Here is a 26,288-nt window from a genome sequence, read left to right as displayed (position 1 = left end):
ACATAGTGCTTTGTTGCCATTTGCGGCTGTGACCCTAGTATAACCTAATATATATGAAATAATAGGAATGCTTATTTCATTTCCCTAGCACTTTTAAAGAAATATTATACTTCTCACTGCAAAATAATTGCATTCTTAATCTGGAGATTGTCCAGTCACACTGGAAAATGAAATGTAGAGAACAACCATATTACATTCAGGAGCAAGATCTAGTGCATCTATCTTTTTATTAGTTCTAATTCCACATTTTCCATTATAAATAAAACTGCTTTGTGAGAGTCTCTACAAATTAACAATGAGTCATTTTATTACTAAATTATCTTGTTAACATGCAAGGGGAAAATGGACTTTATGCTAACCAGCAAAATAAAATCTAGATATTTTAATTAGTTTGAAAATTATAGTTTAAAAAACTTTACATTAACCTCTGGAAATTTCTTGATTGTGTTTTTGGGATCTCCAAATCCCATCAGGCTGGATAGGTCAATTTTTATCATTAGTTACATCAGTGGGACTGTATGTGTAACTATTAGGGGAGATTATGCCCTTGCAAGTTTAAGATAATGTCTAAACCAAAATACTTAAAACTAAATAGTCTCTAAGCTTGTGAAAGTTTCCAGACTAAATGTAAGTGAAATTGATGGTTAAATGAGCTTAATGAATCAAATCACTTAAAAAAACTTTGTAATTTTTGTTTATTTGTTAAAAAAGAAGAAATGTTTGAAACCCAGATTCAGTATCTTGATCTCATTTTGACATAGTGCAACTGTAATATAATAACAGTTCTTTAGCTAGAACATAAAATGTAAATAGGCTGTGCAAAAAAAAAAAGTTTTGTTTTTGCTATGCAGCTCAGGTGCTGTGTGTCAGGTAGAGACAGATATTATGATTAATGGAAGTGAGATTTGCATTCACAATTAATTTTGAAAATGTAGCAAAAACAGTAGCATGGAAACTGCAGAAAGGAGGCTACATTAAACATCAAGATACAGTATATACACAGAGGACAGGGGACTAGTATGAAACATCTCTGTGCCATTTAGTATTCTCAGATCCTTCCCTACCCATATTTCCATTTTATGACATAATCTGATGTACTGTTCATTTATGGGATTTATTTCTGTGTGAATGTGATAACAGTTTTGCCCTTTTCTAAATATAACCCATGGAATAGTAAAATCAATATGCCAGTCTCTCAGATAATTCAGAGGTTAGAACTACGTAGTTGTTATCTTTGCCCCTTTTTCATCTCGCTTATTTCCTGTTAATAGGCACAATCCTAAATTGTGGCAATGGAACACCTACTGTAAAGGAAAATATGTACTTGTTTTTCTACTCTTCAGAAAGATACAATACTGTCGGGGCAATAGCTGTTGAATCTAAAGAAAGAACCTAGCCCTACAAATGTAATCCATCAGTAATTTAGAGAGAGGCAGAAAGTCCCCTTTGTGACAAACAGTTCTGCTGTAGCTTTTTAGTATGTGCAAGAATGCTGTATATTCCCTTACCTGTTGAAAGAGGAGAGATTGTATATTGAAAAAATGTGCATATATGAATATTATATTGTGTATGGTACACAATTCAAAACATGTCTACTTCTGACTGAACTCCTTCCCAAAAAAAAAATTCTCCAGCAGAGGGAGTCTTTCCTATAATTATCAGAGCATTACCTTGTTTTTAATGGCCCATAAGGTCATTTTGCATTCTGTTGCATTTTTAAGGAGTCCTTTAACTTAATAAGAGTGATCTGCATTAAGGAGAGAGAGGTACTTCCAAGATATTCTTCTGAGTATTATTTAATATTGGCAGTGGAACATGGTGAAAAAATATCCCTGAGGTACACAGTTACACAAAAAGCCCACAGAAGGCAGTGCACCACCTGGAGAATGTTATTTATTTAATTTCTTTATTCCTGCATGCTTATTCAAGCCCGATTTTATTTCTGTGCCAGTGTTGTAAGAATTTTGTATGTTAGAATGTGTGAGAGGAAGGCAGGAAGGCAGACAAATATATAATTGATACACAATACAAAACAAAGATAGCATGCTTGAAGATAGCAGAGGAGCTGCTGTAGTACAGGAGAAGAAATGCATCTGTAACTGGAATGTCTGAACATTCAGCACAGTAAAAATTTCTAAAAATTAAACAACAAGCATTAACCAGAAACATTATTTGGTTCAGTGTTATGCTCTGAAGCGCTTAAAAGTCAGGGTCTGGTGGCTGGCCCACTATAGGGATGGAACGTAGAACAGGCAGGTCCTTCACTTGAACATTTCTGTTAGTTTTCCTCCAACATTCAGCACTGAGGACTCACAGCAAGGCTCTAGATAAGTGATACTCAACTTTTTGGATCCATGGCCTTGAGGCACCCCTCCATAAATTTTGTGAATTGAGTGGCATCCAATTTCATAACATAATATATATTAAAGTGTTTATTTCCTTGCAGATAGGCCAGGCAATGAGGGTTTGGGATCAGCCAGGCAGGGACAAGCCTGAGCTTGTGCTTATCTGCTTATTCCCTCATACTGTGCTTAGCTACTCACTTTCCTAGGCAGTAGACACCATTCAAAGGATCTCACCGCACCTCAGAGTGCCCTGACACTCTGTTTGAGAATCACTGCTCTAGATAGTGTTAAAGGCCACAGGCTAAATCCTGAAGACTTCACTTGGTATGAATTTAAGCAAAACCTGTGCTGAAGTCAGTGGCAGTTTTGCTGTTATAAGGACTTCAGAATTGGGCCTAATGTTCTTAAGCAGGGCTAATTATTTTTATATATATAGTCTGCCTAAAAAAAAGCAGATAGGAAATGACTTTGCATCTCCTCTTAGTATCAGATTAAATAAACAAGAGGCACAAAATAAAATATTAATACCCATGTAGCATTTTACAATGTCAATGTCCTGTACAAACAGTAATCTAGCTAATAATATCTAGCTCTAAAATACCATGTTGTGTTAGCTAAAACAACAAAGATATTGCTTTCATAATGCAAAACATTTCAGTAGCTGCATAGACTATCACAATCAGTTAACACATCTGTCTTTAGGGGTGTGCGTGGTAGCCGTATTGGTCTGAGACAGGAAGACATACAAAAAAGCTAGAACTCCTGGTTCCAAAATGATACCTTTTATTAGACCAAATTTCCCAGTTGGTCTAATAAAAGGTATCATTTTGGAACCAAGAGTTATAGTTTTTTGTACCACATCTGTCTTTCAAATTCAGACACTAATAACTGTGTTCATTAATTCTACTGCTTCATCTTTTATCTCATCTTCATATTTTGCATTTCAGCTTTACTGGCTGATTTACATTATTAGCAATTTTATGAAAAGAAATGTAGCCTTGTAAAACATCTGAGTATCTTTTCCAGAATTTGGCTTTGCACTGACTTTCGTTATTCACAGGGACAACTCTGTAAAATCAGTATTCATGTTTGCTAGGTCTTGACTATTTTTCAAGGAATGATAGGCTCTCATTGTTCTTGGCTGCTACACAAATAGATGTGCTGCGAGAGGTGTCACTTCAGTCTTCCACACACATGTGCAATATGAAGTAGAATTTTGTTCAAAATGTATTTTGAGTTGACGTGTGACGTTAATACAGTTTCCTTCCTCTATTACAAGAGTGTCTGAAACAGAATGTAGAGGCACCTGTTTAGAGCCTCTCATAAATAGCAGCACTGTCTTATTACTAGGGTGACCATACATCCTAGATTTTGGAAGCCAGACCCAGCCAGCCAGTAAAAGTTCAAATCAGCATGTCAGGCAGGGTGTGGGGTGGGGAGGAAGAGCAGCCGGAGCTGTGAAATAAAAAGCCCTAGCAGACAGCAGAATTGCCCTAATAGGTTAAAGGCTTGATTAGTGGAATGACCATTAAAAAGGGCATTGTTAACATCTGTGATGAAAACAATGGGTCAGTAATGGGCCACTGACTCCTTATCCACCTGAACAATAATACTAGTGGTGCCCTGTCCTCACCTCTGTCTGCAGGTGGGAGGGTGGAAGGGAACGGGGAGGGGGAGGATTTTACATTGTCCCATATGGTCACTCTACATATTACCATTGAGAAGACTTGCTTTTCCTATGCCATGATTATAATAAGGGAATTGCATACATCCAGCAAGATGTCTTAAATGAACCTTGTAACTGTTTGCCTTGGTGCTGTAGATAGAGAAGTTGTTGTAAATGCTGCTACCACCTGTACATGTTTAAAATAGATTTGCTACAATCAGAAATCCTGAAATTCTACTTGTTCTGCAAGGAGTTTTCTGCAAATCACAGAAACCTTGATTGAGTCTTTGCAAACAGTACACTCTTTTCCTTTAGAAGATGGAGAATTTTAAGTGTTCAGGCACACACCTTTTTAGCAAAGACTGGGATCTAGTGTATTATTCTTCCTACTTGAAAGGGTTATTATCAGAACATGTCAATTTCTGTTTCTCTTTTCCCTGTTTCTTGGGTAAGGCTGGGTAAGTTCACCTCAAACTTAGTAATACTGCAAATTATCATCATCTTTAATTTATAATAGGTATGTTTATAAACCACTTAAGAAGAAACAATATATGTCGAGTGTGATTCAAGGAGGTGCTAGAAATGAGCTTAGTGCTTTTCATCCCTGTCATTATCAGGTTGACCAAAATACTGCTGCTTCTGAAGCATACTGCACTAATAATTTAAAAAAAGAGATGAACTCATTATCATAATGATCAACCTAAAATTAAGGAAAGGCTAACAGTGAAGGCAATGTAATAGTCCTTCCTGGCTGAGAATACAGAAGACAGTATTCTCTTCTCTTATAGTCAGCTAATTTTATCTAGGGTTTATCTAGCTTTCTTAAAGTTGGTCTTCCTTTTCTTTTGCTCCTTTATAATTTAATCCTGCAAGAGTAACACAATCAGACAAGGGAACTACAGGGAAAGGATTTGTGCTTGTTGATGCACTCACATTACAAATAGAGATGGGACAGACTGAAATATTCAACCCCTGGGTAATCTAACCTAATAGATACCCAGGCATAATACCTTAGAATTCAATACAAAGTGAGAGATAAAGATAAGCAGGTAAAATGGGAAGACAGAAAGAGAGATGGTGAGTCTCTTTTTTACTAGCCTATGAAAAGTTAGCAGTCTGTTTATATATTCTTAGGCCGGTCACATCCTGTCTTACTCATTGTGAGCGTACATTGTCACTATGTTGTGTCAGAACATTTTTAGCTTTTTCACCTTTTAAGGACTTAAGGGAAATGATACTCCTCTATGTAGATACCCCTATAAGTACAGATAGCTGCACTTAAGACCTTTAAAACATGCCTTATACATTTACTTAAGTTTTTTTATCAGTTTTTGAGCAGAATTGTCCATTGATTTCAATTTATATCAGAATTCCTAACATCTATGAACTGTCTGGGATAGTTGTGTCCCCTACTACCATATTTTAAGACTAACTCAACAATTTTTATATACTTATTTTCAATACACCCCTGTGAGGTAGTATCCCATAAATCCAGTTTTATAGCCAAGGAATTGAGGCAGGGAGAAACTACTGGACTTAAACAATGATGCTGAACCTATAGGCTAGGCACAGACATTCAATAAGTCTGAGGTGGAATCAATCTAAGTTATGTGGTTTTCTGTAAGCGGCATGTCCCTTAATTTCTAAGCAAAGGCCCGAACCACAGGGCAGTTTTTCCTCTCAAGATTACCATCGCTCCTCCCCCCAATATCTATATCTATTGTGGTGGAGTACCAATGGGGTGCTCGCCACTTAGTGGGCTGTTGCAGGCTACAGAGGAGCTCACATGGTAAGCAGCAGGGTAATCCCCCCACCCATGGCAGCCATTATAAGGGAGGAGGTATGTGGCAGAGCACCTTCACTGACCTAGCTCAGTGAGCTGTGGAGGGGCACAAGTGTGCTTCAGTGTGGGGCTAACCAGTGGGCAGCCCTCAGGAGGCAGCCCCTGCACCCTCATGCACAAGCCAGCCCTGTCTGTCTACATGTGTGTTGCAGCAGAATAAATAACTCCACCTTAGGATAGTACCTGTGCCTGGCAGTACAAGGTGGAGTTAATTAGTTTACTCCAGCCTAATTAATAGCTCTGCATGTGTAGACTGGTGATGCTTTACTGCACTAAGCAACTCCTCAGTAATTGTCTCATTTACATGTGCTCAGCGTTTTCAAATTTCCCCCTCATTTCCATGTGCTTAGGGAGAGCAGGTTCTGACAGTAGAGTGTGTGGAGGAGAAGGGGCTGGAGGGGGAAGAAGTTGCAGGGGGCAGAGGGCAAGCCACCTGCTGTAACAAATTTAAGGCAAACCTCCAATAATTAAGATCTTATACCTGGAAAATTATAACGAATTTATAAATTTACCACATGTAGAAGCTAATTATTGGCAGGGGTCACATTATATTCAGGGCTGTCTTATATTCAAGTAAATATGGTATAATGTGTGTGTATGTGCCTGTGTGTCACATATCTGTATATGCACACACACTCAGACATAATAAAATTTGCAGTCTTCTCTAGAGATGAGCATGCAGACTTACAGGGGAGAGACTTTTGGCTTCAGTCCTTCAAAACTTTGTGTACCATCGTTATAAAGTGAGTTTCAGTTTGTGGAGCATGGTCAGAAAGAAGGACTTAGAAACTAACCTTACAATGGTGGTCTGTCTCTTCTGGGAGAAATGTTTATGGGGTAGCAAAATGCACTTACTATAGATTAACCAATATAATCAGAGAGTATGAAACCTGGAGCCAGGTCATCCTTATACTGAAGTCCACTGTTACAATATACAAACATAGCACTAAGGCATATGTGATGATTTTTTAAAATTGATTCTAAGTAATTCAGTGAAATTATGGAGCATCTACCCCTTTCTATTTACCTATCAGTGCATTTACAATACTTTCGTTTTTGTCTTGTGTTTAGCATATTTAAAAATAGGGAAAGCAGGTTTTGAGGATGTAACTCTGGTAATCATAACCACAGTGCTCAGAAGTCATGAAAGATTGGGAATAAACCTCCCATGACAATATAAAAATAGAAGACAAGCTTTGAACAAGTGAGCCTCCCACAATGCAGTCAAGTAAGCTGCCAAAAGCCTCCAAAGAATACCACATTAGCAGGTGAAAATTAAAACTGCAAAACTGTTTTTCATGAAAAGCAAAACAAGCACATTTTGGGCTTCTGGCCAGTTATGCTTTCTGCTAGAAATGGTTCCATTATTGTAGCGCATTGAAAAGCAGTATTTATGGATAAAAGCTGATTTTTCCCAACTGTAAACATCCCACATAACACTGGAGCTACATAGACCTCTAAAATGAAATAAAACCCTTGTCATGGGGGCTGTGTGTAACATCCCCTCCCAGATTCTACTTTGCTTATTTTGTAGTTACAGAAGTCCCCAGCGGAACTGGGTATTATCCCATGGAACTATTCCAGTCCCTTCAAAAGAAGCCTTGTAATATATTGTAATTCTACATCTTCAGCCACCAATGCATCAACCTTGTTATCCTTATTTAATAAATCAAATCCTTTGTAACACTTCTCAAAGCTAAGAGCTATTCTTTCCATTATATGAATGATAAAAAGGTGGAAGAGATGATAAGTGATTGTCCAAAGCCACAAAGCAAGTCAGTTTCAGTACTGAGAAAAGTCTGTGTTCAAACTATAAGACAACGTATTACAGTTTGGGTCCTTTCCACCACTGATTTAGAACGAATTTTCAGTCAGACAGGCCAAAATGTTCTGACCTTAATGCCTACATTCAGACAGCTGAATACACTTAAACCATATTCGGATAATTAAACTTCACCCTAATAAATCAGATGAGCAGACAAGGCCCACAAAGCTAAAGTAGTAAGAGATGGAGAGGGCAAATGAATAGCCTGGAAGGATTTTGTAAAAGTTACCCTGAGCCTCCTTCTTTAATTTTTACTTGGGATTGTAGTAGAACCATGCTCCTTGGACATGCTAAATACTAGGAGCGTGTGAAACGAGCCCTATTCGATTCGGATTCGGCCTGAATTGGGGACAGTGATTCAATTAATTGATTTGGATCACTGTCCCCGATTCAATTCATCCAAATCCGAATCTGAAGATTCAGTGCTGATTCAGAGAATCAGTGATTCAGCCATAGATACAGCTTTAAATGTTTTTTCTACATACCTTGATGTACCAGGCACAGCTTGGGAATACTGCAATGATGGGGTGGATGGAGCATCCCACAGGAGCATAGGGGGACCCCTGCGTGATCAGCAGGACACCCGGAAGTGGACCAGAACTACTTCCAGCCCACTTCTTGGTCCCCTGCTGAGTGTGGGGGGGGGACCCCGGGTGTCCCCCTAAGACCCAGGAGGCACCAGTCACCAAGCCGGGGAGGCATGGGGGGGCCCTCCAGCATGCTCCAAGGTGGACCCGGAAGTGGACTGGAAGTGCTTCTGGTCCACTTTCGGGTTTGTTGCTGAGTGCCCTGGGGGCCACACCTGCCCCATGCTCCTGTGGGATGCTCCATCTGACCTAGCATCTCAGCATTCTTGAGCTGCCTGGTACCTTGAGGTATGTAGAAAAAAACATTTAAAGCTGTGTCTATGTTCAAATCACTGAATATCTTTGAATCGATTCGGAGGGTTCTGATTTGTTTTGGAGAGATTAAAGGGTCTCCTGATTCTGATGTGGAGATTCAGCCACCAAATCTGACTGAAGCTTCGCAAGCCCTACTAAATACACATTGAATGGATAGGAACTCACAGAATTGGGTTCTCATTCTCCTGCTTTTCTCTCTCCCCATTTTCTCTCATAGCTTGATTCATGTGTGCATTTGGTTTAGAAAGTGATGTTGACAATGTCATGCCATATAAAATAACAGACTTTCCCTCCACTTTTGGAAGCAACTGATCTCTTATGAAGCAGTTCATCCTCTCCCCAGTTATGACATCTGCATGTAAAGCTAGGATTTCCATGTGGTTTATACTTCTTAAACAGGTAGTCACCAATTTTAGAACACTCCTCCCAGAGTGACAGATTTACACACTCATTCTATCATGGTGATGCCACCAGATCTGTGGCTAGCACAGCAATCTCCAAAAATAAACCTTTTTTAGTGTTATTTTTATTGCAAGTCATATTTTCACTTTGAGTAATTTGATATTTTTTGTTTGAGCATTTTGACATGTCTAAAGTTTTGACTCACTAGGCAATTTCAATATTTTCTTCATAAAATTAATAAAATGCAAATTCAAGAGTCCTTTAAGGCACTTTCAGAAATCTTTAGTGACAAATGATATGTATCCAGTGACAAGGCACCACGAGGGAAGAGCTCATATAACATAGTAGATGAACAGATTACCAGATGAACTGATAGCAGAGTTAAAAAATAAATCATCCTTTTTATTTCCAGCTTTAATGATTCACAAGATCAGATTTCCTTTTTCCCTGAACACTTCTATTTTTAAAAGTTGTGAAAAACAAAATGAAAAAAAATGGGGGCTCGGAGGGGGGACAATTATTTTTGTATGGATAAACAAACAGCAATCTACACGTGACTGCATGGAAGTCCTGCAGAAATATTTTGTGGTTCTATTCCAGTTTAAAAATCAGAATAAGTTTAAGTGTTTTTCAAAAACTGGAGTTACTTAGGAGTTTAACTAACATTACCAGACTTATACTATGTGACCTGTAAAGCTGGACTCATCACCATCTCAGAACCTGAGGCTACATACCCCACTCATACAAATAAACCTTATCCAAAACTGTTGGATTGCACTGCTACCAGTCACTTGAAAGGCATCTCATAAGTACTGAAATCAATCCAAACATGTTTTCCTTTCTTTTTGTTCTTGTGTTTCCTCCAATTTTCTAGAAATTATTCAATATCATTTACTAACTTGACTAAACTTTTTCAAGGGATTATTTTGGTTGTGTCCTGGTTTAAGTGTAAATTAACTGGCTCTGAAGAGGTGATTAGGAAAGCACAGTGCATATTTTATTAGCCACCTTGGGCGCGTATATACATGTGCTTTAATGTGCAGTAGCCTACTTTACTGCACATTAAAGCATCACATAAAAAACCATGGAATGATGCTAATGCACAGCAAAATAGGCTACTGTGCATTATGCATTACTTGAAAACCACGTGTATTCATTACTGTGCATTAATGCAGCCTAATGCACATTTTTTTGGTAACTCATCTTGGAGGTACTAAATTTAATGTGCATTAGAAAAAGCATCTTAATGCATGTGTAGATGTGCCCTTTAGTTCCAAATGCTGCATGTAAGCAGTGGTGAAACTGCACCACTGATTTGGAAGGAATTTAGAGGCAGATGTGCCAAAATGTTCTGACCTAAATGCCTACAATCAGAAAACTGAATACATTTAAACCATATTTAAATGAGTGGCCTGCTTCAGAGGTACTGAGGAACTCAACTGCCAGTGATGCGGGCAAATAAGTTTTAGCGTTTTAGCTTCAATATAGTGTTACTCTGTAGATCCCTAGCATATTGAAAGAGTTACTGAAAGAGTTAAATGTTTTTAAAAATAAATTCTTGAATTAGACTTACAAGAACAAAGAAATCAGCTGTACAAGTGATCATTTACTTTAGAATTCTGCTGAGAAATTGTTATTGGTTTCAGATCTAGGAGACGACAAATTACAGTTTAATTAAAACTTCAAAGTACAACTTGAATGTTCTCATGAGGGGAAAAAATAAAAAAGCAACACAATGTCAATTAAGTTTTGTTCCCCCATAGATTGTTCAATCAAAATTCTTAAGACACAGCACTGTGCCATTTATAAATGATTACTCTTCTAGTCTATATAAATGACATCTGAACATACCTCTTAACTATCAGCATGTCTATTTTTACATGCAGAGAGCCATGGTAATGCTCTTTAAATACTTGATGCACTAAAGCACTTGTGTGTGTGTGCATGTCCGCTGTGAATGCCCCCATGAAATCTGTAACCCAGAAGAGCACAATTTGGGGTAATGGTTTAACTAAAATAGCAGATCCTGTGTTCTTCATCTTGGATGTGATGTAAATAAAGATAAAGGAAACATGTGTGAAACCAGCTATGCCAGACTGCAAAGGAATGCATTCTAATGTGTAACATCACTCTTTTGAAAATGTTTCAGAACTAATAAAAAGACCACACAATAAGAATTACATATGTGATAATCCACACTAAATAATTTAAACCTGAGTACACCGTAGTGATCATCACATAAAATAAAATACTAGCCAAAACTAAAAAAGTTACAGATTTTTATATTTAAGTTTGCATACTAAAACCCTCTCCATGAGTTGTTTTGTCTTTTTTACATACATTTATTTTTCTCTAAAACCTTGCAAGATAAAACCATCGTGCGATTTTAAAGTACAGTACAACCTCATTACAACAACCTGTCTATAATGAACTTCTGTTTTACCAATCTCAACTGCAGGAACCCATTTTTTTAATTATTATGATGTAGCAAATTGACTAATCCTATTATAGTGAACATGCTCTTTTAATGAACTTTTTGCCAGTCCCATGGGAGTTCATTATAATAAGGTTACACTGCACAAAGTCATGCCATCTCACTTCATTTTTGTGATTTAAGAGATCTGGGTAAAAACCTTAAGTCTTAACTTCTAGTATCTAAACACTCACACCATTGGTTACCCTCTGATATATACACCAAATTATACATCAATATATTAGAAAATTTGTTTTACCATTATTTGTAAAAAAATAAAATAAAATAAAATAAAATGGGGTGGAGGAGGAAACGATCTCTCTAAATAGTTCACTACTTCTTTAAGAAAATCTACTTCCTCACTGTTCGTACAGTTACTATAATTAGACCCAACATGTCTGACTGGCAGTGATTATCTATGCATTTAACATTTAATCCTTTAAGCAACAAGACGATCCGACCACTTCAGCCAGATACTCAAGAAACAGCTATTCTGTTTGTGCTGTTTTTACAGCACACTGGAATACAGTAAAACCATTTATCAGATTTTGTGTGTTAAATAAATTAAATCAGATGCTGTGAAGAAATTTTTCTGTGTGTCCTCATATGTAACATGTCCGCATTATATAATATACTCTAAAATAATGTTCTGGGAAACAAGTAGCTGTTATGGTTTGTTACATTTCTCATTCAAAATATAAACTTTATAGATTATTGACATTAGATTACATTCCATGTATTTGCTAGAGTGCAAGCATGAATTCTCAAAATCACATCTGATATACAATTCAGTTGCTTTTTCATCATTCCTTGAACTATGTATTTCACCAAATTTGACAGGATTTTCCCAAGAAATTAGCAGTTTCTTTCCCTGCATTCACGGGGTCTTAGTTATCTCATATCATGCATACAATATCAGCAGCCAAAAGGACAGCACTTACCTTTTCTACCATTCAGTGCTAATCAACCAGATTTAGAGATACAGTTATTTTTATAAGGAAACTCTTCACAGTGCTCTGTTAGGAAATATTTTCTTAATTTTATAAGACAAAATTCCCAGTCCCCTGAAATGTTCAGTCTAGTGGAGACCAGCTCCACTGAAGTAGGCACCTCTCCCTTCTCTGAAATAAGTAGAAGGGGACAGCTGATTTTATTTTATCCCCACATGTAAATGATGGAACTTGCCACCTATTTTTAGGGACTGAGGCCTGTATAGCCTGTGCCTGAGTCAACTACTTGTTCTAGAAACCCTATTTGTAAAAGCAATCGTACAGCGTCCTTTTGTCATATGTCTGGCTTCAACACTTGTTCAGTCAATCAAACTTTCTCCAACCCAAGTTAACATTACTGACAAACTTATTTGACTTGCTTTTTATTAAGGCACTGTTTGCCGTATAAGAATTCAAATCTGTAATAATGACCTTTGCACATTTTTCTTTAAAAGGACTCACCACCTAGCTTAAATTTTTTATATATCTATACATAGTCAAGAGCATATCCTGAGAAGTTCTGTTTCATCAGGAAATCACAGAATGCCAGAAGAGCATACCTCACTGAACAAGGAAGTCCCTGGCATGTCTAGGATACCTTCTGGCCAGGGTATAATCAGGCAGCAGTCATTTTCTTTTAAAGCAAAAATCTGCCCCATTATGGAGGCACACTGTGCACATTGCACAATGAAGACTCTATACAAGCATCTAAAAGCAGTATGTGGCCTTCAACATGAGCCTATAAGAATTAGTTTCCTCTGATATTTTCTGTCTTATACAACTAATTGGACTATATGAAGGGAACATTTTGCATCATATACAATAATAATAAATAAAAGAATTGTTGCGGCACAGGAACCCCACCCCCATAGCAGTAATAAGAATCAGTGAAAATCAGCAAAAGAAGGAGGCTAAAGATATTTCTGGAGATAGTGGATGAGTCTACATGTTCATTAATGTGCTGTAGTTACTACACATTAAGTTTAGTACTTGGCTAACCAACTTGCTCTACCACACAGTAACACTGGCACATGGGTTTTTTCAGACGTTAACTGCGCAGTAGCCTAATACTACTGCACAGTAGTGTATTAGCATGGGTTTTGCCCAGCACACTACTGCGTAGTGTTATTAGGCTACTGCACAGTTAGCGTTTCATGTAGATGCACCCAGTAAAAATAATTCAGAATAGCAAATGTCTGTCCATCACGGAAAATCCCTATAATAGGAAGAAAATGATCTCAAATTAGGAAAAGAGAAACCCTGTTGATAATAAGACCCAGCCTGTCATTTAGATAATTCCATGTGCATTAGTGGTTAGAACTTTATTAGCAGTTGCTTTAATTTTCAAAACAATGTCGATGAGATTATAACTGTTGATAATGTTCTGATGCAGCATGGCATTTCAGTTTCTATCTAATTATACGTATGTGAATAGTCCCATTAAATACAATGGGACTGCTCATGTGCTTAAAGTTAGACACATGTTTAAATGCCTTGCTGAATTGGGGCCAGTTAATTTAATGTACTGCTTTAAGAAGCATTTTAAGTGATACATATTATTAGCCACCTGGGGAAAAAAGATAATGGAAATAATTTTCTTGTTAGCTTTAAAATGGAAACAACGGGTTCTGTTTTAAGTTCTTTGTATAACAATATAATTTGAAGTGTATTTTAAGAGATTAAATGCTGTCACCTTTTTTTGTTTGCCCTCCTATCAATCACAAACTGAAGCTGTAGTAGCTGTTGAGTCTCTCAGGGTTAATTCTTTATTTCCTCAATAATGTTTTTGTCAGAAAAGCCTAGATGTGTATTAAACTGAAGTATGCTACCTCTGCCAAGAAGCTGTGAAATCTCTACTCTGTTGCTTTGTGATTTACATGGGGCTCACATAATAGTGGCCCTCAGAGAATTCATTATCATTTTATTAATGAGAAAAATATAAAATATATATAATAAAAAACAAAGCTTGGCAAAACATTTCAAAGGAAGGAAAATATTCTGGCATTGTGCCATTTTGCCAGAGTCAACGAAATTAGTTGCCACAGGTGCAGATACAACAGCAATGTAAGCATCAGTCCAACTTCTCACTGAAGCTAATGGGAATTATGGATGCTTAGGCCTGGAGCTGTAAATGTTTCATTATAACTTTTTTTTCATCAAAAGTAGTTTTTGATGTAATTTTTTGTTAAAAGTTTCCATCATGTTTATCTATTTTTTCCTTGTTGAAAAATTACATATCACAAAATATTGTTGCTTGTTTTAGGGACCTGAAAGTGTTTAGTTTAAAAGAATTTCTCTCTCTTTTGGGGGAAAAACAAATCAGTTTTATTCAGGACTTCAGTACATAAATATGGATGCCAGTGTCTAACTTTGGCTGCTGAAGTTTAAGAATTTTCACCAATGCTTTCAAATATTCAAATGAATCCGAATGGAATTTGTTTCACAAAAGTTTGCTAGAATACAAAATGTGATTTTTGGAATCTCATAGGAGCCCACAGCATTAGTCTTCCCTGGGGCTCTCATTTTTTTGAAAAGGCTCAGCTGGGAAGCATAAGGAATTGTTGACTGTGCATGAACATATATTTCATGTTCTTTGGCATTCCAGGTGGATTAAAAAATAAGTTTCTGAAAGATTTTTTTTTCAGCTTAGAATCAAAGAGGCAAGGAGATGTACAATGACTGACTTGTATTATTTTTAGCAAAGAAAACTTTTTCAAGCTAAAAAAAGATTTTAAAAGGAAACTCAACTTGGAAAGACTGCAGTGATTACTATGGGACTGAGCACTCAAAAATGGACACAAGGCACAGCAGAATCCTACCAACTCAGTATTTATTCACACAGTTCTGCGTGGAGAATATACTTTTAAGTTTATGAAGTTCAAGTTTCTTGTCTAACAGAATAGTTACAGCAGCAGCTCAGGAAGAAAAGGCAACTCCCGAAAGCAGAACACATATTCAGACAACATGGCTGAGAAGGCCAAGGAAAAATAAGAGGTTTTTATAGTACAGGCACGCCTCGACTTGAAACATTTTGAGTTACATTTCGCACTTACAATGTTTATAAATTGACACCCTGTTTCAACTTTATAACGTCAGTTTTGACTTTACAGCACTTGATCCGATGTGACACCACGCCAGCAAACAAGTTTGCTTCATTGCTTATCTCCCTAGAGAACATCTGTCCAAACCTCCTTGGACACTTTCTTTAAGAAAACAGACAAGACTCCAGAAAAACCAGCAGCCAAGACTCCTGGAATACTCCAGCCCAGGACCCTTCAAAAAGTCCAACCAAGAACCCTTCAAAAAGTCCAGCAAAGTCACCTCAAAGAAGTCCTTCCAAATCAATACGATTGCTATTTACTATATAAATACATTAATGTTACTCATCTAGAATTGATTGAGTACAACATTCTGGGGTATTTTTGGTAAAAATAGGGTATCGGGCCTTGGTTCAGGAACCAATCCCTCATTTATAACATTGTTTCTTATGAGAAAATTGGTTCAGAGTTACAACGTTTTGACTTAAGAAGTGGTTTTCAGGAACCAATTGTGTTGTAAGTCCGAGGACTGCCTGTACTGTATTTACTCAATTAGAAGACAAGGTTTTCCTCGCCTCTCACTCTCCCCGCCCCCACATTTAACAAGAGGAGAAAAGCCTCTCTTCTTACAATCAAGCACGAACGGGGCGGGGGGGAGGGGTGCGGCAGGCAGCTGCTGTGGCTCTAGCCCCAACCTGGGACATACCCTGTCACTCCTGCCCCACCCCACAGCCCCCAGTCTCTCCCTCTCAACACCACTTCTTCCTCTCTTTTGTCTGCCACACTCCTCCTTACATTTGCTCTGCACTGGTAGGCTCCATCCCTGCTGCAGCCTGGGACACAGAGCATGGCTCCAGCCCATCCTGTAGCAACAGCACAGTGCTGGCACTGCTGTTCCAATAAAGCTCTGTAGCAGCAGCACCAGCTCCCCACTATTGCTGCTACAGAGTTAAACAGGGGTACAACGGCAGTGCCAGCTCTGCTGTGGGGTGGGCTGGAGCCATGCTCCATGCCCCAAGCTATAGCACAGACATAGCCTGCTGGTGCAGATCAAAGGTAAGTGCGGGGAAGGACAGGTAGAGGGTGAGAGCCTTTGTTGGGGAGATATGGCAGGAAGTGGGGAGGAGACCTGAGACTGCAGGTGACAGATGTGGTGTGGAGAGGGAAGAAGGGATGAACAGGGGAAGGGGAAAATGGGGCAAGCTGAGACTGTTAGGCAGAAGGCACAATAGGGGATAAGTGGGTAGGCAGTGGGGGAAGCAGCAGGGGTCAAGCTGCCTGCCTCTCTCACTGCCTGCCCCACCACCTCCACATAGCATGCCCCTTACTACCTGCCCCCTAACCTTCCCTATCACATTGCCTGTCCACTGTCTGTCCCTCACTGCCTGCCCCATTAATGTCCCCCTCATCACTTCTCCCCCAGTACCTGCAGTAGCAGGAAGGGATGAATTTATGATGATCCTCCAATACTTAGGTTCCATACATGGAAAATCATAATAAATTTATAAATGTTCTGTGTGTAGAATGTAATTATTGGGGGGGTCATCTTATATTCAGGGTCACCTTGCATTTGAGTAGATAGGGTATATTAGGAACAAAAGGAATCCTCAAAATGATATAGGTTCACTTTTGAATAAAGATGGTAAAAGTTTTAATAATGATGCAGAAAGACACACATATTTGATAACAATCTCTGTTCTGTATGCAAGAGATGAAGATGTACTCATAGTACATGAGGATGATGATTTATTCCTCAGTGTCCTTCTCAGTAGCTAAGAAGGATACTAAACAACCTCTACTAAACATGGCAATTTTAAACCAGCAGGTCCTGAAAATGACCTAGAACTTAAAAACGTTGATATAACTAAAGCAAAACATTCTGATTCAGGAAAAATAAGTAAAGTACATGTCTAAGAGGTTAAGGATAGGCCAATCAACAGATCTTTAAAAAAGCTGCCACAAAATGAGAAATCTTTTTATTAGGATTTCATATGGATATGTATGAGGCCTGATACTGATCAGCATTTTAGTCAGTGAACTGAAAGTGAAAACAAAATATTGGCCAATAAAATTGGTGGATGAGATAGACTGGCGGACCAATTACTAATAATGAGGATGGGGAAATTCCTAGATATATAGAATAGGGCTGTATCCTGCAGAGCTCTGTCTCTGAAAATGATTTTGAAGTCATAGTGGACAAGCATCTGAGCATGAAATCTCATAAGAATGCTGTGACAAAAAGGATAACTGAGCTCTTTAGCTACTTATACAATGAACAGTGAAGAGAAATAAGGAGGTGATTTTACCTCTATTTGCAGCATTGATTAAACTGATACATGAAGATAACATATATATTATTTCTGGTGTCTACATTTAAAAAGAGGGTTAAAAATTGGAGAAGGTTCAAAGAAGCACCACACAAATAATTTAAAGACTGAAGAAAACATCTTATGATGAAAAAGTTATAGAACACACTATTTTTAGTGTTTAGTGTTTCAAAAGCAAGAGTAAGAGGTGACTTAATCATTATTTGCAAGTATCTTAACAAGACAAAAAGAAAAGGTATTAAAGTGTTTTTTAATCTACACAGAAAAGCATACCAAATTCAAATGGTTATAAGGTAAAGTTAGATGCATTCAAACTTAAAAATAGCTGATTTTTTAACAGTAAGGTTAATTACATGGTGGAATAACAGCTACAGCAAATAGTTGACTCTCCATTTCTGCATATCTTCAAATCAAGACTGAATGCCTTTCTGGAGGATAAGGTTTGGCCAAAGAAGTTAGCCGAACACAAGTGCTGAGGCTCCCTAAAAGGATAAGTGGTTAACACATAATGGCCTGATACTAGATGATTTATACTAAATGATCTAATGGTCCATTATAGATTTGGACTCTATGAATCTATTAATTTTTTCTGGCACAAGTAAATGTGCCAGTAGTAGTAATAAAAGTTATAAATTAAAGATGCCCCCTAATTTAGAAGAGTTGGGAATTAGCTGATGTTCCCCTCAGTAAGGCAGTAGCTATAGTTAGAGAGACTGAAGTACAGTAGAAATGTTTCTACTGCTCTTCAGTGAAACTTTTTTGTGCCTGATTGTTTTAATTGAACCAAGTGATCACTATATGTATTTTGGGACATATACTTGTATTTGCATACTCCATAGTGGAATAGAATCACAGTAGAACAGATCTGATCATTTGTGGTTGCAATTCTAACATGTTCTGGGGCTTTCTCTGGGGTAAGCATAACATATTACAGGCATCTGTGACTGGAGTGTTCCTAGCTCATATTGGGTTTGAAAGCAACAGTCAGGTCAGAAAAGATAGACAAGCCTCCTGTTATATCAACTAGATTTGGAAGAATATCAGAAAAAAAATTGCAAAATGAATCTGGAATCAGTCAGGGATGGAAGCAGGGAGATGAAGAGAAATTGAGAAGTATTGATGATCCATAGGGAAAATAGAATGCAAAAACTTCAGATCTAGATTAATTAATTAACTAGGGAGTTAACTCTGATCCAGAGTTGGTCAACTCCATGCAGTTGGTCAAGGATTTGAGAAGGAATGTAAGAGAAAAAGAATAATTAGTTCATGGAACATGGATCACCAGTGGGAAAGCACTTTTTTCAAAGAATAGTAATTTCATCTTCAGCTTCACAGTGGTGGCAGAGGTGTTATGGAGTTGTACACCCCTTCTGTCAATACTTATGCATCCTCTATGGCAGGAGGCAAGGGGTAAGCCACACTGCCTGCCTCCCCCCCACTGCCTGCCCCCTTGACACTGCCTTCCTCCACCACCTCTCTTATTGTCTGTCCTCCCACTGCTTGCCCAGCTACTGCCTTCCCACTTCCTGTCCTCTAGTGCCTGTCCTTCTACTGTCTCTTCTACTACCTGCTACCTTACTATTACTTTCCATACTTCAGTGGTGAGGGGATGGATATAAGATGATCCTCTAATACTTAGATTCCATACATGGGAAATTATAGCAAAGTTATAAACTATCCATTTATAGAATCTAATATGCGGGGGTGGTCATTTTAAATTCAGTGTCATCTTGGATTTGGGTATGTACAGTAACTTGAGAGGATGTGTGTGGGAACAAAAAATCATAACTTTATTGGATACTAAAAACCATGGACTTTACAATGGTTTTATGGATGATTTCAATTTGCCTGCTCTCTGTCAATCCCTTTGTGTTCCACAGGCAATAACAGCTTTCTTCCTTTTTGAATAGTAATATTCTGTTACTTAATTAGGTTTGTCTATATCACCTGTTCTTTATTTGGTCTATAACTACTTCCAATAACTTCTCTTTGCTTCATTGGTTTACTGCCCATATCCCTTTTAAGTAACTCCATAATGGGATTAAAATAAAAGTAATTGTTCTACCCGGTATTTAGCTTAGTCTGTATCTGCTTTTTACACAGATGGGAGGGGATATTTTTTATGTCCGAAAGCATGTCTAACATTTCTCTCAACCATACAGTTGGTCCAATAAAAGATACCAACAAATAAATCTTCCTTCTTCCATATTCCTTGCATTATTAGGGCCACAACACTATTAATGTATAAGGTAAGTCCTTCAGATCTGAATATTTATCTGTACTGAATGAACAGACTGATCTTGGTGTTTCACTCAGCAATAAACGTGACTGCCATTTTTTCAAAAGAACTTTGGAATAGTTACTAAAATAATTCAAATCTAATGATTTGATAAATGCCAATTTTCATGTCCAAGCATCGGTGATTATGTGAATAAATCATTATTTGTAAGGTTTTTACATGCAAAATGGGTATATTTGCAGGAATAATTAAGAAGAATGATAAGGAAGATTAGTTTGCAAAGATGTTTTTGTCATGGAATGTATTGTTTAGTAATGATATCTGGCCTTAAGCAAAGGAAAGAGAATGTATATTGCTATCTTCAGTTGTTTTGGTAGAAAAAAAGATGACAGATCTACACAAAGTGAGAGAGGAAGAGAGAAAGCACACAAGTGAAGCTAGTAAATTACAAATGACTTGAGAACTCTGGTAAAAGACTGACCACAAGACTCCACCTCAGCATTTACTCAAGAAAGCTCAGGACAAGAAGTAGACAGCATCTCAGTGCAAAAAAAGAGATCAAAATCAGGCAAACAGGAGAATACCTCATGATAAATTCATGAAGCAAAATAAGATAAAAGTACTGAAAAAGGACAGTTCTAGATCTTCTACAAATATATCAGAAGTGACTGATTTTTAAATAATTAAGTTTACTTACAAATATGGCAATAGGCAGGTGCTGAAGACTGATATATAGCTCCAAATACATTTAGATTTAATCAATATGGACTGTTTAGAATGTATCCCTCTATTCTTAATTACTAAAACATTGAAAATATATGTTCAAGGACTTATTCTCTTCTCACTTACTCCTGCATAAATAAGAAATTGCTCCACTGAAATTAGTCAGATTTCAAAACTGAGAGAAGAATAAGGCCTTTTATTAAATCCTTACATTAATCAAAATAATTAACCCACCAGAATACTACACTACAAACTAATCAATCAGGCAAAGGCAATCATTTATTATTTAAGAGTAAATCTATACTCATCTCTTCTCTTTCAGTACAGCAGACTATTTTGCTTGCTATTTGAAGCCACTTTCAAGGTTTTGATTCAGTTTGCTATTATGCCCTTGCAAAATCAGTCAGCCTCACTTAGGAGTCACTTAACAATTAAACAGGATGGTTTCAAGTAATTAATTGTTCTCAGTAACATTTAAGTTGTCTTAATCATTGTTTACTAATAGTCAGGAAAAAAGCTAATCACTTCTCCAAAGTTCTATAACTCTAGAGACTTGATTCAAATTACTGCAAATAATATCAAACAAATGAGAATTTTCTCTTACATAGTTTATAGGGTCAAGTTTTCAAATGGTACAGTAGGCAAAATAAACGTGCAACTATGTGTGCTTCCTTCAAAAGAGCAAAAACTGTTACTGCAAGCACAAATCAAGAAGAGAATTTATGTTAATGCAGACTTCATAAAGCTTCACTAATAAGCTGTACCTTAAATACCATGCAGTTCACAATCTTATGTCATCTTTTCATGTTCAATATTCATCTGTAGTTTGGGGGTGGTAAAGATATAGGCACTGAATCACGTCTATGAGTGCTTTGGCATATCAACTTGCTTAGCTTATTTACTTAAAATTCTGTAGAGATGTACATTAAAAATAGTATTTATATGACGCACTACAGTGGTAGTCTAACAACATATGCTTATTAACTTACTACATTCTACTTCTAATGGCATAAAGGAAATACTTGCTCATATTTTATAACTGTTTCTTCTATTAATTTTCTTTAATGAAAAGCATGGTTCAGATTCACATTGTACTAAATGTCTTCCATTTTCTCATGGGTAGAAAGTAAATGGAATACAGTGGATTCTTTCAGTTGCAATGCCACTGCTCAAAACAACTCTTTGGTCACTGGTTCCTCAGGGTATTTAAATTAAGTTCTAATACACACACGGATCCTGTACTTACACAGTCAGAAGTAAATGTTATAGTTACTTCTGGTGGTAGTTGAAGCTTCATTTAGATTAAAGGATAAGGTCCTAAGAACAGAAGAGTATATAACAATGGAATATTTCTGTTCACAGTAGGCCAAATATTGTTTTTTTTAATCTGACAACAAATCTAGTTGATTTCAATAATCTATTAAAATAGATGTCCATACTGATTTTATTGGATTTATTAGCCGTCCTGTAGGAGATACACACATGTTCACGGGACCCCACCTACAATTACATGGCTTATTTTAAACTGGGAATGTGATCTAACTATTTGGGGCGTGGGAAGTGGCAGGTGGGATTAGGTGGGGTCCACAGAGGGGTTTGGCAGGTCTGGGGGGGAGGGGTCGGTAGGATCGGTGGTGGGGCTGGCAGGACCATTGGGGGTTGTCCATCTGGGGTGGAGATATCAGAGGACTAAAAATAGCCCAGTCAGGGTTGGAGGGGTAGGGAGGCGGGGGCAGTAGATGAAGTACATCCCAGGGCTGGGCCAAGCAGCTGGGCTTTCCCAACCCTGGACTGTGCTTTGAACATGTACACAAGTTCGGTAAGATCAGGCCTGATCTACATAGTGTGCCTCCTTAAGTGAGCTAAGTTAGATTGGGACAGCCATTTTTTGCCCAATCTAAACTCCCTGAATGTATGTACAGTTTGGCACTGATATCAATCATCCTAGTTAGGTTATTCTAAGTGTAATGTCTGTATGTACCCATAGTTGAGCAAAGAAATGTAGTTGATACTACAATAGGCCCAAAGAAGAAATGGAGTTAAATAGCCCAATTCTTCTTTGTAATATACCCCTCACTATACTCTTTCATGGCTAAGATCATTAATCTTTATATTAACTAGGGGTAGGGGGTCAAAGAAAGAACCAAAGGAAAAGGGTTGGCAATATCCAAATCCTTGTAATACTGGCTTACAGTATTAAGGTTTTGTTCGGTCCCAAAGTAGTTCTCATCAATGCACTTCTGTCATGTACCTAAAAGCACATTTTCTACCTGTTCCTGGTGAAACACATGTAGCCTCTTCCTTGATGTGGACTTGATTGCCTTAGCAATCCTTTGACACCTGAAATGTCATTTACTGTAGTGAGCTCTGTAGACCTACATCTTAAGACTATCCAGAAACTAAATCTTGTGTAGACTGTCACTGCCCACTTACTAAGCAGAATAATGGCAAGAGCGTATAATACAAGGGCTTCATTCTCTGCCCTGAATGGGTGCATCTCAGTTTCCAGATGGTGCTTAAAAGTAAAGAGTGACAATAGAAATATGGTGCTTTTGCTTCAACTTTTATGCTTTCTATGCATAGTCTGAATCCTGTCTTCTGACTTCAGTAACACAAATAACCTTTTTGTTTATGCTTCTTGTCAGCCCCAAGAGCCCATGCAGGAATGACAGAATGCATTGGATCATATTTCTTTGTGTGCATCTTTAGCAGAACTGTTTACAGACTTCCACTTGGTTCCATTTATGAAGAAATAAAATTGCATACAGATAAAAGGATAGAATTTTGTCAGCAACAGAATACTTATAATGAGTAATGATGTCCAAGAAGAAACAGGATGCTGACCCCAAAGCCAAGTTGAGATTGCAGAGCTTTCAGTTAAGGAAAATACCTTTTATTATTTAAAAAAAAGGAGAGAACATTTGATTTAGAACAATGAGAGATGACAATGATTATACATATCTGAAATATGCACTTGCTAGAACTTTTTTAGTTAACAATGCTCTTTACCTACAGGAAAAGCCCCCACTAAGCTTTTCACACCCAATTAAGCCTGGTTACTTTGTTTCTCAGAATACCTTTACACCTATAACAGTAGTCTTGAAATTGAGTTAATTCAAGGCTGCTGCAGTAACATTAAAATTGAAGTCTTCTAGTCAGTTTTGCCAAGCATGCAGCTAAATGGAATGCAGTTAAATAACAAAGTAGACAGCAGAGCCAAAGAGTTCCTAAAAACTTAAATGGTTTATCCTCCAAACCAGAATTTATTAACAAAATAAGCAACAGATACAAAAAAGATTGGGCACCTGCATTATGTAACGCAATAAAGAGGATTATTTATTTATCCTAAATTGAGTACAACGTAGAACTGTGCTTAAATTTTTGGTTTTGATGTATAAAAGGTTTAATACCTGATAATCTGATTAACTACCCTTCTAAAGATTTAATAGCTTTTGCATCTAAACAGTATCCTAATAGTTTATACAAGGAGCATCTGATGTCAGAGTGCTATCTATATGAAGTCTTCATTGCTAAAACCCTTTGGACCACCAGAAACCAAACTTCTGGTCCCTGTAGAAAATTAATCTGTGTTTGGAACTTTTGAGGAAAATTGGTTTAATGTCAAATGGGTTTAATAAATATTATGGCTTTAACCATGGTAATTGGCAAGAATGTTTACATGATTAAATGAGAAAAAAAATCTTATAGTATGTATTTGGGGTAAAATCCTGAAGTGACTGAAGACATCTAATAGATGACATAAAAAAATTGATCATATTTTTCTTAGCTATAATATGAAATAAAACCATCCAACTAGATAAATAGATTCTTTTGGATCATTAAAACAAAAAATGTCTTTTTTAACCAGAAAAATATTGCTTCAGACTTATGTCATAATGCCTGGTTAATACATTTCTGAAACATAGGTGTACAATACAATTGTCAAAAACACTTTAACAATATGATTTAAATGTTCAATTTTGTTTGAGACCTAAGAAAAAAATTGATTTTATCGGGGTCTTTCTCATCTTTTATATTGTCATATGATGTAATTTTACTTAAAATTCTGTATTGCAATTTAACTATGACCATGCTGGTTTAACAGCCTAAGCATTCAAAATGTGAGGGAGCCTCTTACAGCATCCTAAGGTTATAGAATTATGAGCTGCTTTGTTAGAAAACATGAGTAGCCCTTTAACAGCATATTTCTCAGAATAGTAAACTTCCCTCATCCAGAGATTCCAGTACATCTCCAAATGCAGTTTTGGAATCTGCTCTGACTCAGTGACTATAACAGTTGGTTGACGAGCACATGGGATCAAATTCAAACAAGTATCAGATATTGTTCCTTTTCTTCTTTATTCATAATGCTTCAAGATGTAACTTTTACTTAAGCACTATATATATAATGAGTTATCTTAAGGGATATTGACTGAAATTGATCACACCAGTGAAGATTTCATTGAGGTGGATAAAGAGAACCAGTCAAATGACCAGCTAATATGAGTTTTTTTCCATCTTTTCCATAGAAATTACAAGGTTTATGGTGAAATTCCTTTTTCATTCCTGAACTGGTTCTCATTGTTTGCAGAAACAAGCAGTATTAATATAACTCTACAATACCAGTATTAAGTACTCAAATAGAAGTATTCTAATATTATAAAAGCCTTTGTCTGTCTGTCTGTCTGTCTGTCCATAATGATTTATTTGCACTCTGATTGGTTGTCTCAGCAGCCAATCAGAGTGCTCTGCACAGACAGAGACACGCGGCAGAGTGGCACCATGATAGCTGGGACTGAGGGATCAGAATGGGGGGGCCAGCAATGCTGGCCTCACCCACCCCCTGGCCCTGCTTTTTGGAGGCAGAGGGGGATGGTGGTGATCAGAGTGCAGCCATGAAGGAGGGAGTGCTGCTGGCCTTGCCCCCTCCCCCCCACCAGCCCTGCTCCTTGGAGACAGCAGTGGTGTGGGGTGCTGGCAGCACAGCGCTAGCCTTGCCCTGCCACACAGCGGAATACCACCATGACCACAGGGACTGAGGGGCCGGAGCTTCTTGGAGCCAGGGGCTGGAGCGGAATCCTCACAAACAATAGCTAGCAGGGAGGGGTAGGCGGCAGGGGAGAGGGGAGGAAGGGAGGGAGAGAGGAGAGTTGGAAGGGGAAGGGAGGGGTTACCTATGGCAGTGTACTGCTGCCACTCACCACCATGCCATGGCTGCCTGCTGCTGTGCTGTTAATGCCGACTGCCTGCTGCTGGCCATGTGCAAGCTCCCCTCCCCCCATTCCTGAGAGGCAGCAGTGTGGGGTTGAATGGCAGTGGGTGTGTGTGGGGGGGTGCACAGGCCTACACCCAAAGCAGTGTGTGGGGGGAACCAGACCCAAAATAACAGGGGGGAGTGGGGAGAGGGCCTGAACCCAAAGTGGTGGCGGTGGGGGAAATGAGCCTGGGCCCAAAGTGGTGGGGAGGTAAGGGAGTGAGTGAGCCCAGACCTGAGGTGGGGGGGGGGGGGGGGGGGA

General features: G+C 37.9%; 1 protein-coding gene across 2 annotated transcripts in view; it reads right to left on the bottom strand.

Annotated features, from left to right (window-relative positions):
* The window catches only part of XIRP2 (xin actin binding repeat containing 2), a 91,085-nt gene that overhangs the window by 59,007 nt on the left and 5,790 nt on the right, over positions 1–26,288 (bottom strand). The window contains exon 1 of one of the 2 annotated variants that reach the window (XM_025215235.1): positions 12,398–12,603. The exons of the other annotated variant lie outside the window; for it this stretch is intronic. The gene's annotated coding sequence lies outside the window, so the exon portion shown is untranslated. Of the gene's footprint in view, positions 1–12,397; positions 12,604–26,288 lie in introns of those variants that run through there. 2 annotated transcript variants of the gene reach the window in all.

Source organism: Alligator sinensis, unplaced genomic scaffold (assembly GCF_000455745.1).
Source record: "Alligator sinensis unplaced genomic scaffold, ASM45574v1 scaffold1166_1, whole genome shotgun sequence".
Lineage (NCBI taxonomy): Eukaryota > Metazoa > Chordata > Crocodylia > Alligatoridae > Alligator > Alligator sinensis.
This window is presented reverse-complemented; position numbering and strand designations above follow the sequence as displayed.